General features: G+C 36.0%; 1 long non-coding RNA gene across 1 annotated transcript in view; it reads left to right on the plus strand.

The window, feature by feature from the left end:
- Nucleotides 1-15,455: 15,455 nt before the first annotated feature.
- The window catches only part of LOC140683723 (uncharacterized), a 40,741-nt gene continuing 39,296 nt past the window's right edge, over nucleotides 15,456-16,900 (plus strand). The window contains exon 1 of the long non-coding RNA XR_012055083.1: nucleotides 15,456-16,211. This is a non-coding gene — a long non-coding RNA (uncharacterized lncRNA). The remainder of the gene's footprint in view (nucleotides 16,212-16,900) is intronic.

Consider the following 16,900-nt stretch of genomic DNA (forward strand, 5'->3'; position numbering starts at 1 on the left):
TATGTCATAGAGGATCTTGCCTGTTTTTGTGTGTCTCATTTTCTCTTAAATTTTCTATGACATAACACTACTACTATGCTGGATATTCTTCTAAACTGCCTAGGGGTAACAACCTTTATGGGAGTTGAGTTAGAGAATCCTTAGACACTTTTGGAATTGAAACCACTGTTTTTACCTTTAAAGTGTTCAAATATTTATTATTGCACTAAGGCATTAAGGTTCATCTCTCCTAAATTTGTAAAGCATCTAACTCAAACAGTTATGCTCATTAGATGATAGTTCTAAAATTCCCATGTCAAATAATAGATACAACTCAGAATGTGGGCCAAATGTTAGCTTCCTGCCTCTAGTCTGTATTTCCCAGACCATCAAAAGGCAGTCTTTATAATGCAGGCCTTGAAAGACACTCTAATAGCTATAATGAAAAAGATGCTTTCTTTAATTAATACTAGTGCATAATCTCAAAAATGGCTTAGTTGTTGCTTTCATTAGTCTAATTTTTTCTGGTCATAGTGAACACTGCCTATGTAATTTTCCAATTAAAATGACAATTCTGTGACTGTAATTGAAGCTTTATCTACTGATCCATCAATTCAGTACAGAAAATGATCTGAATGTAACAACTTGATTACATTTTCTTAAATAGCCATCAAGGTTATACATTCTATTCTAAATATATTTGCACAAACCTAGGTAAAATGGATTTCTTTATTACTTAAATAAAATATAAACCAATTACTCAAGAGCACAATACTTCTCAAAAGCTAAACTAATTTCCATCATTGGAATCAGCCCCTCAAAGACATTACAGTCCATGTCAATTTTTTTTCTCAGTTGGCAATACATGGACAAAACTACTTAGTTTTCCAAACCTATACATTTTATTAATATATCTGGCTAGTGCCTCTTTTTACTATTTTCTATATTATTTTCTTCCTCCAATTTGCTAAAACTTGGAACAATTTAAGAATTTAGGATTTTTTTACAAAACTGGGAGTTCTTGAGCCCTTGCACTTATGCCTTTATCATTTTATGCACTATGTAACAGAGAAGCCACAGTGCAAATAGCTCATCAGTGCCTTCCTTGTGTCATAAAGCTGAAATAAAGTCTTTTGACTGAGATTCCCAGTTTAAAATAACTGACTATTTATTTATTTATTATTTTACACGTAAAATAACATCTTTTCTTCAACTTGTGTTTTTGGAAAACATCTTTTCTTCAACTTGTGTTTTTGGGGTTTTCATCAGAAAATGTGGTCTTGTGAGCTGTACTCCAGAGGAAAGAAGATAATAGTTTATACTATTAGTAGTATTAGTCTTCTGATATGATCACCTTCAAGATCTTCTGTTAGACACTGTAGATAGATTTTTTTTAAAGGAGTGTGATAAATATGATAGGAATTGTCTGTAAGAAAGCAAAGGTGATAGACTGTGAGAGAAATATAGATGCATGTAGGGAGCTTTTGAAAAGGATGAGTTGGCATGAAAAAAATTATGGTTCCGTAAGAATGAAGAACAATTTTTTGTAAAAGTTCATTAGCAAAAGAAGGCAAGACAGGAGATAGAGATAGAAACTATCTATCTATCTATCTATCTATCTATCTATCTATCTATCTATCTATCATCTTATATTTATTTCATAAACCTAAGATAGTAGATGTACGTAAATATCATTTTATCTGTACATGTATTTATTATATAGATGAGAAACATGGATGAGAACAGACAATAGCTAGCAAAATAATAATTAGAAAGGATGAAATTTTGAAAACTGACAAGGAAATGTAAGGATACCAGAATAATTATTTGACTGAGATTACCATCTTAAAACAGTATTCATTGCAAGCTAGGTATGACAAAATCATTACTAGAAATTCAATGAATGAAAAAGAGAGCATATTCATTATAAATATCCCTGCTTAGTATAGCAACCAAGAAAATGAAACACAAAAAATGAAAGATAAACTAGCTGTGCAATGATAGCAAAATGTCAGAGACAGTCTATTATCAATTCAGAAAGAGCTAAGTGAGAAAAGGGCTGAGGTTATGGTTCCAAACTTAGGAAAATGGCAATACTGAACAAGATACTGCTGAAAAACTGAGACTTCCTGTTGTTTCCAGAGATCCTTTCAGAGTAACTTAAAATTGCTGTCCTACTCCAGTCAAGTTATATTCTCATCTTTGTGGCAGCAACAGAGCCTGGTTCCTGCTGTGAGGACCTGATGCCTTTATCTTGTCTCCCTGTGAGGTAGTGACTTCATTTCTAAGAAAAAAAAAATGAGAGCATATTTTACATTTTAGGATATAAAAGTGATGGAAAATCACAGCACTTCATGCTGCTAAACTTCAAGCATCATCTACCATGAATAAATATATTCAATTAAGATAATATTCAAGAGTCCTTAAAAATTGGCAGAGGAAATGTCTGCTTCTCTGATGTTCATTTTAATAAATCTCCAAACAAGAAAGTTCCAGCATTTTGAAGAATTGTTAATCTGCCATAGTCAGTAGCTGGTAAGCCTTATATCAGTCCTAAGCAATAGTGGCAATGCTGGTATAAAATTCACTGATAAGAAATTCAGTGATAGCAATGCTAGCCAAAATAATTTTATATACCTTAGATATAGTCAAATAAACCTGATTGTAGTGTTTGATGAAAAAAAAAATTGTCTAGAAAAAGTAAAAGCGCAGATATTTTATATTTTGACCATGATATGCACAGGACACAGTGTGACCCAGAACTCTACATGATATCAACAGATCACATAAGAAAATCCAATGGATGAACCTCAAAAGTGTGTGTGTCAACGGGGAACAAGCACTACATTTTCCAGTAGAACTCGACAAATATTAGGTTATTTAACATCCAACCCTTATGCAGCATACCTAGAAATGGTTCAGAAAAAAAAAAAACCAACGGAAATCATGGATAGAACTGATGGATGTTTAACAGATTGGAGCAATTTGTAATAAAGATGAAGATGCAGAAATAGTTGATGAATTATTTCTGAGTAAAATGGGACCATTTTCGCACAGCCAGATTCAACAGATCAAATAAGAAGTCAAATGTCTTGTAGTAAGTGGTGCAGGAAATTTATACAGAAGACAGAGCTGTCTAGTAAAAATCAAGATTCCAGAGAGGAAATAAGAGCCATAGTGGACAAACGACTTAATGTCTCTTGTCAGTGAGATGCTGTGGCAAAAAGACTAATGGAAAGAGCAGAAGCAAGTCACTGAAATTTTTCTTGTAAGATTTAGAGAGGTTTTAATATTGTAATGCCATTCACAATTCGTGTTTTCCCACTTCTTGAAATAATGCTGCAAAACTGAACCATTTGCAAAGAATTCAGCAAAGTGCCACAAAAAAACCCCCTGTGAATGGTGAAATTCTTCATGCTTTTGCAAAGCAGGCTTCAGTGCTTGTAAGAAGATGGAAATGTCAGCTGATTACAGCATAGTTGTATTTCAATGGGAAAAAATATTAGTGATTATCAGGTTCCTTAAGAGTTGAAGGCATTTGCTTTTCTTATATCTAGAGTCAGTACCTAGAAGCTGAAATCAGCCATTCAAATAAGAAGCAAGAAAAAATTTTTAATAGCTGTTGTTGGAGTCATAGTCATTCTAAGTAGGAATTGTCTTACTATGGATAATTTGGCTCAGTTCCATCTATCTTCTCTGTGCGGAAAGATATTAATATTATCCCTTATTGAAGTAATAGAAACCAAAGTTACCTAAAAAGCCAAATATAAATAATCTTTAAGGTAAACTTCTGTTACTCATGTAAGTGTTGGATTTCATAGTGACAAACTTAGAATCAACAAGCAGTTTTAAACATATGAGGCCCTGGGGTCCTGTGACCACCTGGCTTGCCACACGGTCAGGTCCTCCAAGAGCTGGATAGCAAATAAAGGATGAGGCTTCCACCAGAGGCGGGTGTCTCTCAAGCAGCTTTATTCCTGAGGATTTGGATGAGGGAGAGCGAGGTGGGGAGTGAAGGAGGGCAACCACTCAGAAGGGCAGCTAGCTCTGAGAGCCCCTAAGAAGGGGCGGGGTAGGGAATATAACAGTGTCTGGGTAGGATGGTCAGGGTAGGACACAACCAATGAGGGAAGGGTTCAGGGGTGGAGCAGAGGGTGAGTGATGAGGTAACAACCAATGGGGATAAGGAGAAGGAGTGGTTTCAGGGAAGGAACCAATGGGGATACAAAGAAGACAGAACCTTCCAGAACTGGGGGAAGGATTATACAATGACTGACAGGGATGAGGGGAAGGGACAACAAAAGATTGACAACAGGGGAGGCGGGAAGTTATACATCTGTTGCCTCCCAAGGCAAGGCAGGCGGCCCATCTTCCAAACCCCCTCCCACAAACATATTTGAAGACAACAACATGTGAATTTTCAACAGAATTAACTGGGCAGTTGAATACTTGATGGAGGTTGTGATATAGTAAGTAGATGAAAATATCAGGGTTTTTTTATTAATTTCTGTTGAAAAGGTAGGAAAAAACCTGCATTTCTATACTGCTATGAATTGCTTTAAAACTCCTTGAGGAAGTTCCCAAAATTTCCCTTCTAAGAAGTAGCAGTCACACAGATGGATCATTCTCATATCCTGTGAATATTTAATTTCAAGCTACAAATCCATACTGACATATTGACTTCATACAGAACAATAGTTCACTAGAAATGACTCCTCAAAAAGCAGCATCATATGCCTTAGCATAGCAATTTTTGTCAATCAGATAGGTAGTCCTTATTCATGTCTTTCCTAGTAAACATACAGAAATCTGTCCCCGTTTTGGAGATATTATCATAGTTACAAAATATGCTGAGTTGAAAGGGACCCATCAGGATCATTGAGTCTAATTCCTACCCCTGCACAGGACATCCAACAGTCACATCATGTGCCCAAGAGCATTGTCCAAATGCTCCTTGAACTCTCATAGGTTTGGAGCCTGACCACTTCCTTGGGGAGCCTGTTCCCATGCTCAATCACCCTCTAGGTGAAGAATCTTTTCCTGATATCCAGCCTAAACATCCTCTGACTCAGTTTCATGCTGATGCCTTGAGTCATATCACTGTTTGCAAGAGTGAAGAGATGCCCCTCCTTTTTCCTTCACAAGGAAGCTGCAGTTTGCAAGAGGTTTCCCCCAAGCTGGACATATCGATTGACCTCAGCTACTCCTGATATGGATTCCTCTCAAGGCTGTTCACCACTTTCTTGGGCCTCATTTGGACACTCTTTAAAAGTTTAATATCTTTTTTATATTTTGGTTCACAAAACTGCCTCCAGTGCTGGAGGTGAGCCTGCCCAAGCTCAGAGCAGAGAGGGACAATCCCCTCCCTTATCCAGCTGGACATGCTGTGCCTGATGGCCCCCAGGATATGGTTGTCCCTCCTGGCTGTCAGGGCACAACAATTCAGATTCAACACAACATGTCCACACTAAGCCTTTGTATCAGTCTTCCAGTTTCTTTCCTATGTGTTTTTAAATACTAGAAACTGTTCTGTGTTCCAGTATGCCTTATCTGTGTGGCTTTGGTTTGGGCTTTTTTAAAGACTGTGACATGTATGATTTTGGAGAACTTGAGAATATGATGAACCTTGAAACCACTAGAATTGATATATCTTCCTGTGTTATTTTCATTAAAAATTGCATTTGAAAACCATTCTCAAAAATTTGAAGAACAAAAAATTGTCACTATAAGCCTATAACAAATTATTTGTCTGCAAGGGTGGTGCTTTATGCCTTTTTTCCCCCCAGTGTTCATGCTGCTGAATCCATTCTTCTTAGAAAATATATGCTGGCTCTTTCCCATTTGGTGTCTTACCCTTCATTTTTTGGCCTGTGTTTGACATGACAAGCAGCAATTGAATGAGGCATAATTATAAAGGATTCTATGCCTGTTGTTTAAAATTGAATTATTTGCATGACAATATATCCCAGAGAAGTAGAAACCAAGAACTAGGGTAAGCCTGAGCTTAAGCAGGCTGCTGCTTGGTGTTTGCTTTAGGATGACCTGAATCACTCTTTGTGTTCTGACACACATAAAGATCAGAGGCACCATTCAGTTGATCAGAGGCACCATTCAATATGGGGATGAGAGTGAAAACACAGGATTTAAGAAAGTTTCATAGCTCTGTGGCTGTGGGATTTGGATGCTTATTGGGAAAACGGGGACTGCTTTTATTGGCACTAGATGACAATGCCTAAGCTATTGAGCTGAGCCCTAGACTGCTGTTAATTCTATTAACTGAAGGTCAACCACTTACTGCACATGTGTATCCTTACCAAAAGATGCCTATGTTCAGGATTCTTAATTTGGGAATTAATACCAATAAAATCACTATTGTCCTGAACTACCAGTCTGTTTAGATTAAATATGTAAAGGTGAAATGTTTTGATACATACTAATTTCTTCATTGAGTCCCAAAATATTTTCTATATGGACTCAGGGACTGGGAAGTATACTGAAAATTGATTGTCTGAGATTTATCTGTAGGTAAAATCTTACCCAGGTCTTGCAGCTCTGAGACTGAGCTCTTGATGAAAAAGGAAACCTCCTGGAGTAAGACTGTCTACTTGTGTCAAGGCTCTAGTGAGCATTCACATGTGAATATTTTGGAAAGAAAGTCCCTCTCTATTTGGAGAGAGTCAGACCTGATGCAGAATGCTCAGTTTTAGCATTCCCCCCAAACAAATAGTAAGTCTTTGCTTCTCTGTCTGTACCAGAATGTTTTTGTGAAATTCTTGCATAAAAGAAACCAAAACAAAACCAAAAACCCAGAAGAAGTCCTCAACCCACCCCAAAACCCCCAAAAATCATTCACTCCAATTTGTTCTGAGAAAAAAAATCTTTTTTTTTTTTTTTTTTTTTTTTTTTGATATCTAGAAGAAATCAATGTAATCCGAGTTTAAGGGAAAACTTCTTCTGGTCCAAAATTAATACTTTTATTTTGGCAAAACAGCAAGCAAAAACAATTTTACAGTGACAGGCTTTGCAGAAAAATGACTATGTAGTCCTCAGCACATATATGTACTTCACAAAAAGAGTGAAATAAATCAAAAGGTATTGGGAAATTGAATTGAAAAGGGAATTTTATTTTTATAAATCTGTTTCAGTTGAAAAGTACTATGGAAAGAGAAGCAGAATCAACTGCGTCACACAATTCTTTATTTTCTGTTTCTTCTTGAAATATCAACTCCTGGAGTTGTGAATTTATGAAAATTGCTACTCACTTTAACTCAGCATCACACCCATTACAAAAATAGAAGAGTGATCAGAAATGCCCACTAACTAAGCTGTTATTATTGAAGAGAATGGTTTGGAAAGCCTTCTACCAGTTGTAATGCTGCAATTGCTAGAAAAATAAGACTACAAAACATACTGTGATTGCTCAAGACTCAGATCTAAAATGGGAGACACATGAGACACTCAGATATTGCAGAAATTGTGCTTGAGACTTGCAATATTGTGCTTTTAATAGTGTCTTATGTAGACATAATAATTCTAAATGAATTAAGTAGGTGTATAACAGAGCAATTAGCAGAAATCTAGTTGAAAATCATGGATATTCTTTATAGCACTACACTGGGAAAATGTACACACATATTTAAAAGCCATTTTTCAATATATTCCAGTTGCTTTTGTTAATGCAAATTTCAGAATAATTAGACATTGTTAATGGACACTTCTGTGAATACTTTATGTATTAAACACTTCAGAGTGTTTAAAACCTCCTTTTTTAAATTTTGTCCTTCTAGAAGAGAATCAAGTCTCACAGTATGAAACAGATTTTAAAGTGAGATATAAGAATGTGACACGATAAATTTAAATAGTAGTGAAGACAGCATAACAATTTAGATAACTCTGCTCTGCTCAATATTCATTGGAAGTAAATGTAAACTTTGCATTAATTGTATATTTTTAGTGACGTCATAATGAACACAATCAAACATTTTTCAGCATTAAAAATAGAAAAGGCAGAAGAAGCTTTGAGCTTTATGTTCAGAGTAGAGATAAGCAAAGGATACAACTTATTAATTTTTCAGAAAATATATTTCTACTGTAACTACCTAGTACAATATGCACACAAAATGACTTGGGATGTCAGATCTGTGAAAATAGAATTTCTGAGGAGTCATTAGTCAGGACAGCTGCATTTTTATTAAAATATTAGCCTGAATGTATCTGTGAAAACTATAAAATAAAGTTAATATTCTGGAAGCTGTATAAAACCCCCCACCTAATGTCTAGTTTCTAGTAATTTAAGAATACCAGTGTAAGAAACAGATGGCAAAATTACTCAATATCCTTTGGAAAATCTTCCGTTACCATTAAAAGTTACACCTGCTGAAATGTGTGATCTTACTTTAAATGTAGAAAAGCATTAATAGGAATGTACAGCAGTGTGGTTATATCTCTTAATTGGTATACCCTAGTGGAAACAAACATGCTAATTAAGCGATCATCCTGATTATAAGGGCCTTATAGGAATACACAGTGCTGGGAGATACTCGTTTCTATTTCAGCAATAGCTTTAAAAATAATCATAGTTAAGTGATTGAAATATTTATATTATGTAAGTGTAAGTGACTCACCATAGGACTCAGAATGAGCATGAAGGGAAAAGGATTAGAGGGTAGAGATTGTGACACAGAACAAAGTTACAACTTCAATCTCATCTGTAGAATATTGTGGACAATACCAAATAGTCACTTTGATTTTACTAGATTTGTCATTTTTCTACTCATTAGAACTTGAAATTCATTACATTCAATAATTGCATTCTGAACTCATTTCACTTAAAGCTTTAGTTTAATCCATGTGCCAATCTAGAAACTGATTTTAAAGGTCTTGTTCAAAGTTCCTACTGCAACATTAATCTGGAATGCTTGATTCAAATTCTTCTAGTTCTCCTTTAGAGGTTTGCAATAGCATTCAATTAAATTTGCCTCTATACTCAAATGGACTCCAGCTCCACCTTCGCTTTTAGCTGGTTGATCCCATCAGACTCAAAGCAGCTGCTGGGTACAAACGAGAGAGGCATCAGAGCTTCCAGACGCCTGGTCACTAAACACAGCAGATTCAGGTAACAAAATGGTTGTTTGGATCCTTAGAACTTTCTGGTCTATTTCTGACTCCGAAGAAAGAGAGGTAAAAAGAAATAAAATTCAATTGGAAGTAGGCAATAGGGATAGAAACCAAAATGCTCTGTTGTCTTCTGAAAGAAAGCATTTTTTGTGGAAATAAATACTATTTCCTCAAATCCAGCAAGGACGAAAAAGAACAAATGTTTCCCTTGACTGAAATGCATGCTTTTATTTGAACCATATAGTTGAGGAGAAACAAGATCAGCATTTATTTGATCCTTACAATGGCATGTACTGAATAGATGACAAAAGACTACAAGAAATTACAAATGCTGTCAAAGTATATCTTATAGAATAAGGACTGCAATAGATCATTACTTCACATGTTGGATTAATAACTGCATTTGGAGGTATGCTTTTTCCTAGAAGAAGAAGGAAAAAGAGTCAAACAAAGCATACAGTTACAGTTAAATTCTAAATCAAATCTATTAAATCCGGTATTTTGTAGGAAGTTGAACATATTACCACAAATTCACTCTTAAATTTACATAGAATCTAGAGAAAGAGAAAGATCCTGCAATATTCTTAACAATAGTAATCCCCTATTAAAAAAATTCCAGCATCTAGCACAAAATAACATTTCTGATAACAGTTTTATTCCTTATTGTATGTAGAAATAAATCAGAACACAGCTGCTTAGCCTTTCCTCTGTTATGGGTCAACAAATAATACATTAATTATATTTATATCCAAAATTTCAGAAAACACTTAGCGTGGTGGTCATGAGCAATATAATTCTCATTAGCTGGCAAAAAATATACTTGTCTCTTTTTATTCAAATAAAATTAATAGAATAAAGCTCTAAGAATCCTAACACTTTTCTTTGGCAGGTCCTTTCTCATCTCATTCCAGCTGATTCCTGGGCTTTAAAACCATATGCCTGAACCCTCACCCCAGTGCATTCCTGAGATTTAGGAAATCTGCTTGGTGCAGCCTGAGTTTTTGAAGATCTGCTGGAATCTGCTTCTTCAAGATTTCAGGAATAGTTTACTATAAAATGAGATCTGAGTCTTTATATTTCTATCTAATTCATCAGGTATTTCTGTATAAGTTAAGGGTTTTGGAAGTAGGTAAAATTAAATAATTTTGCTGTTTGCATATCAGTATTGGCATATAGAATAAGATACAGTACTGCAGAAATGATAAGTAATACAGAATAAGATACAGTACTGCAGAAATTTCTGCAGTATGGAACTGCAGAAATATGGCATTACTCTCTGCTGGAGTAAAGGGGTAAAAGATGTCTGGGCACAAAATACCTGTTGAATTTCCAGAATTAAAAAGACACAAGTAAGAACAATGCAGAGCCAAAAACCCCTTGTTGCTATGCTTATTTCACAATTGTGTATAATACCTGAAAAAGTCCATAGTATCTCTAAAGTTCTTCTTCTGAACTTTACATGTGGCTCTCCCTGTCACTTTTTGCATGTTATACTTAAAAAGTATTCAGAACACCACCAGATTCCCTCAATCCTTCTTAATGTGATTTTTGAATCCTTGACCTTACAGCATATATAGGTCTTAATGTACATGTGCATTTGTCTCTCTCTAAAGTATACACATACTTTATACACACACATGTAAGTATGTGTGTGTACATTCATATGAGTATATAATAAGTTGAAGCTCTCAGAGGTTAATGAATGATACCTACAATTTAGGAATACTGACCCAGATGGTGCAGGAAAGAAAAAGTCCTGCAAGTGCATCTGTGTTAATGGCTTGTGCATTTCATTGTATAAAATATCTGGCTCATTCAGCATACCTAAAGGGCAGCACCACAATGAAAGCACCCCAGACTTTTGATACACGTGTGGGTATCAGGCCAACAGGACACTTGCTGCAATAAGGAAACCAATTGAAGGGACTCCTTCTACAACTGAGTCACAGCACTGGAATTTCCAGTGTTCAGAAGTAATTAGAAAACAGCTGTGAAGGAGAATCAATTGTTCCTGGTCATCAGTGACTTGTTTTCCAGAACTAGAATAAAGAATGCAATATGATATCTCTGCAAAGAGCAAGCAAATGTTTCTTCTTTGTTTACTGTTTTAATATTTCTTCACTTATTTGTGCAGCTATCTTTTAGTTGATTCAGAACCACTTTAAAAATTCTTTGATTCTCCTAATTATATTGCAATACTGTCTAGTCATAAAAAAATCTTTTACAGAGTTCTTTAAGGTGATGACTTGTGATTTATGAGGAGTTGAACAAATGCTTAAAAATTACTCTTTGATGGCTTCATAACAGAAGACTTGATAAATGAAAAAAGCTGGAGCCCATCAATGCAGACTTATTAATATTAATAAGTATTTGACCCATGAGAGGCCTGAAATCTTCAGAGTCTTTGTCCTGATCTTTGAAGTGCTTTTGAGATACACCTGTATTCTAATATAATAATTTTCTTTTTGTTGATATTACCATGAAAAGAGTAGGAGTTGAAGAGTATTGTGTCTGTCACATAGTGCAACACATGGTTCTTCTCTAGGAAGAACCTCTGCAATCCAAGTTATGAGATCAAATTTTAATTCTGGCAGGAAAATATGAGTTTTAAGCTATTATCATTTGTGTTATGCCAGCATTGTTAATATTGATTTAGTCTTACATAGTGACAGAAATTGAAATGCCAGGAGTGATAGCTGTGCTGAATTGCTTTGAGCATGTAAAATGGTGCAGTATTTGATTAAATCACCCTTGATTCATTTGTTTATCTTGTGCTGCACTGTAAATTTAATCTCTCATTACATGATTTGGATCCTAATTTATACAGGATTCGAAGCAGGAAAGCAAAGCACACATATTTGCAGCAATATTCCCTGTGACCTCTTGTTAGTGAGGGAATGTTCCCTCAGAGTGAACGCTCATGTGAGTGCGTGTTGCAGGAACCTGTACAGACATCCAGGGGAAAAAACAACCCCGCTCTCATTGTGTGCTTGCACAGCGCTTAGCCCAGAGAGGCCCTGATCAATAATTTGAATCCTGAGGAATTACTGCCATGCAGCTGGCGATTGAGACAGCCATGCTAACAGCTCCTGGGAGCTGTTCAGGAGCAATTCTGCGCCCGCTGCGTGGTGCCGCTGCCGGAGGGGCTCCTGCTCTGCAGGGCTGGCAGCTGCTGGTGCCCGGGTGCCGGCTTTGGATGTCAGCAGCCAGCCACACGCTGTAAACTGTGCTTGCCTCTGGAGGGTGAGCTGAGGCACAGAGTCCAGCAGCAAGTGTATATTAACCACACTCTTAACCTTTCTTTCCCATTCCTCAGGTCTGGTGTGCCTCCAGCCCCCAAGTTAGATGCCAGGGGTGCAGACCTGGGCCTACATTCTGCTGCCATTCTTAAATTAGCTTGTTCATTAAATGGTTGTAAAGAAAATTCTGCTAAACACAGACACTCTGAAGATTTTTAACTGTAAAGGTGTTAGAAACACCTTGAAGAATAATAAGGAGCTTCAGATCCCATATTTCTTCTTCAAAAAGGCAGACTTCAGAACTTCCATATAAGCCTGCCAGAAAATTTCCAATTCAAAGCTTTGAGGTTCATATAGGAAATAATATTGCAACAGCATTCATTTAATTGGAGTCTATTCATTCAGAATTTTGTGACAATAAAATCTAGTTTAAGATCCAGACAAAACCATAAAGTATTTTCAGAGCATTAATGAGGACAGATAAACTGCCATCTGTAAGTTTCTACCTAGGAGTTATAAGAGACTATCTTTCCTTGGCAGGATTCACAGAAATCAGTGAAATATATCTGAAACACAATATATTAATTTACTCAGTATAGTGGTACCAACTTTAGAGAGCACATTGGCAGTGGAGTTACTTTTTGGATAAAATTCTAAATGTCAGCTCTTCTATTTACAGCAATTTTACATTTCTGGCTATTCTGTAACTTAAGTGTGTAACTGTGATGAGGTTCCTCCTAATTTACTCCAACACAGAAGAAATGAAAATAAAGGTCAAATGCTTTCACAGATTGACTTATTTCTCTGTGGCAGTTCCTTTGTCTGACCAAGAAGAGAGAGACTAAAATTTGCATCATCTGGCAGATCTGCAACATCTCTTTAAGGTATTTCTCCCCCTGTTCCTGTTTCCCAAAAATAAGCAACCAAATAAACAAAAGTAAATAAAGTAGGGCCACCACAACTGGCAGTCTTGATGAGGAAATCTCTATAAAGGGGTCAAACAGTAAGGCTAAGGGCTGAAGAAACAGACAGAAAAAGCTATTTCACCCTCTATGCAGCTTCTGAAGTTGAGTGCTGCTTTTGAGGCAGCAGTGTGGCAGGGGAGGTGATGGAGCTGCCCACAGTTCTGCCTCTGTGACCAACCAACTACTATAAACATTGAATTCACAAGGAATTTTTTTTTAAACTGGAAACTGAGCACAGAAAAAAAAAAAAGATTGATAAAAGCTATTTGAAATGCTTATATGACATTAATTAATTGTTTACCTGACTGGAAAACTATGGACTAGTGTGAAGTTTAAAAACACAGGAAAAGCATAATTTCTGAAAATGGTGGCTTTGGAAGTGTGAACAGGTGATAAGCAGTTACAAAAAGTGTATGTCATCTGCAGAATTTGAAAGAGACTTTATTAAGTCAGTGTTTTGCAAAGAAAAGAAATCCTGTAGAATAAATTTGCAAGAGAAGGTAAGAAAGAATAAACACTGCCCTAGTGGCTTGTAGTGAGAGGTGCAAAGATGGGAGAGAGGTCAAGCAGATATGATATGGGATGAAGCATTTAGAATTGCAAGAGCAGAAAAGGAGATCTAGGAAACAACAGGAAAAAAAATTGCTTGGATATGTGTGAAAGTTTGGATGGGTTAAATAAGAGGAAGGCTATTGAGCCAAAGAAAGATTTTAAATTAAATACAGGATTTTCCTTGATCCGTACATTCCACAGCACTGCTTTACTTCTAACATTAGCACAGCTAATGTATCTAACTAAAAAGACATGCTGCTGCTTGTTTGTCATACAATTAGTAGGGAAGGGCGAGGGATGCTAATGGCAGAGCAACAAAGTTTGAAAAATAATGACATTCCAGGACAGAGATCCAGCCCCAGACTTCTTCAGATTCACCCATGCTAACTTTTCCTTCTTGCTATGTGTTTTTGACCTCTGAGGCTTTTGCAGGTGACAGCATTAAGATTCTAGAAGGCACGGGGTGGGGACATTGAAATTCCCTGCGAGCTTTGAATCTCTCTCCATTGATCGGTGTGTCAGTCCATGATGCAGTCATGCACAGATGTTACACAACAGCAGCAGCAGCAGGTTACAGAGCTCTAAAAATATTTAGATTTAATTGAAAGAAAATAAAAAAGGTAAATGTTTTAAGCCCTCTATTTAATGCCCCAACTTCCTCTCTGGCATAAAACAGTGGCTGTTGTAGCTAGAAGATGGCTTATTCTTTTTGGAGACTACAATTGATTCACACAGAATTTGAAATGGGAAAAAAAAAGGAACAGAAAACATGGCATCTGAAAAATAGTGTAGACAGAAGAAGAAAGGGGAAAGCAGACACTTGAGAAATTTTTCAAGCATGATTCTTTGTCTTCTTGAACTCTGATTTAAAGGTTGCTTAGCAACAGTGGCAGTAACAGCTGGGACACCCTTGATCTTGTTGTGTAAACTATTAAAAATAGGTGATGGAAAGTAGCACCATGGAAACAATGACAATTCTGAAGCAGGTGTCTGCAGTGCTGCTTTTCAGCTTAATGTCAGAGGTGTAAATTACAAAATTTATTTCTCCTTTTAATCCAAATTTTTAGAAAGAAAGAAATCTTTATATTCCTAAAATTAAGCAAGACTGAAGATTACATTATCCCATTCAGTGGCACTGGCTCCTGATTATTGCTTTGTATGCTTTCTTGCCAGAACCTTTAGAGTATCTTCATTTCCAGAGACTGAGGTAATTTCACTCCAGTGAATTACTGAAGCAGTCCTTCAGCAAGGGTCATAACTGGTATTTACAGTATTAACCTCAGCTATGAAAGGATCATAACCCTGATTTCAGTTGGACAGTTTAGCTAAAGCCTCACCCAGAATTACTGTTATTAAAATCATAATCTGAAAATGCTTACCTTATATGGGGCTAATAATCATAGTTAGGATTAATAAACGTAGACATTGGAATCAGCAACTCTCATTCTGAAAACATTTAGAGACTCAGGGTCAAGTTTTTCTTAATATGACTAGTAAATCTGTAGCATGCAAAAGAGGACCAATTTTCAGAAAGAGTAATTGTTTGCTCTTTGAAACAGCCTCCTTTTAAGGCTCTTTAATTCCATATCCATATTAAAGCAGACAAACTTCCTTTAAAAATATGGGACAATAAATTTATAAATTTTATTAGGCTAAGGATATTGAGTGTGAATAAAACACTCTGCATTATTAGTGAGATTTTTATGCACTGCTAACCTAAAATATTACAAAACAGAGGAAATATTCCTAACCCATTGGATAGTTGTATTTTACATTTTCTTTATCTTTTATGCATTTGGAATGAGAGCTAAATAGAGCCGAATACTCAAAAAGTCTTAGGGGTCTATGGCATTTTGACATCTTTGTCTTTATTCCATCATGGGTATTCCTGCATTCTGATTTACTAATAATCACAAATTGTACAATTGAAACAAAGAACTATATGGAAAAAAAGCACAAATAATTGTTCAATAAAACCAGCTATGAATCTAAATAACTCAGGGTTATTCTGACTGACCAAAGCATCTCCATCTCATTGCTGCAATGTCTTAAAATAATTCAGCTTAATTTTTTAATGCTTCTTATGAAATCAAAAATTATTCTTTCCTTTGAGCATCTTTTCTGGTGCTGATATTGGTACTTGGCTAAGTAAAATGGCAGCATTTTTTTGATCAGCCTTGCTTTTGCTTATCTTGGAAGAGAGAAATTAGGTACTAGAATGCATAATTTTGATATTATGTTTTAGTGCACTGTACTATTTTTAGAAGATATCCTACACTGAGGGAAGACAGAGCTGACATGCAATGTCATTTCTTCCTGAGGAATTAACTTTTTTTGCAACCTGGATGCAAAGGAAATAGTGAGTATAAACCTTAAACTTCTTGTTTTACAGCAAATTTCACAGAAACCTTTACTGCTATCTTGCTTGGATTGGCATTTCTACAGTACCAGAGAATGCTTTGGTTTGGAGGGGAATTTAAAGATCATTCAGTTCCAATCCTCCTGTCATGGGCAGGGATGCCACACAACTGGATCAGGTTTCTCAGGGTATAGGGTAGCATGAAAGTTATAGGCTGTTTCTTCTAATCTACTTTAGTCTTACATACTTTCATACATTGCTAGGCAGAACAATTACAGGTACAGGCACATTCAAATAGTCAAACTGACACTGGGCTGTATTTGAAAGAACATAGGAGTATTAAACCTTTGTGCTCAGCACCTATTTCTTCAAAGACTCTTCTGTAGTGCACAAGAATGATGTACTATCCAAGCAGATAGACTTGTCTTCCTGACCTCCATGAATTAAACTAAGTGCCAGAACTGACTTCACGGAAGTCTGTTCTTCCCGATAGTTCCACAGGAGCTATTCTACAATAATCTAGTAATATTGAATTGTTTCTTTTGCTCAATTTATTTCATGAAATAATGTATTTGATTTCATTTGTTTTGCCCTGTTTGAAAAACAGCCTGTTGTCCTCTGCAATTTAGATGAATGGGGAGTTGTACAAAAATGTAGGATTTATTTTCAGCATTCTGTCATTTAGATCT

Source organism: Taeniopygia guttata, chromosome 3, assembly GCF_048771995.1.
Source record: "Taeniopygia guttata chromosome 3, bTaeGut7.mat, whole genome shotgun sequence".
Classification (NCBI taxonomy): Eukaryota; Metazoa; Chordata; class Aves; order Passeriformes; family Estrildidae; genus Taeniopygia; species Taeniopygia guttata.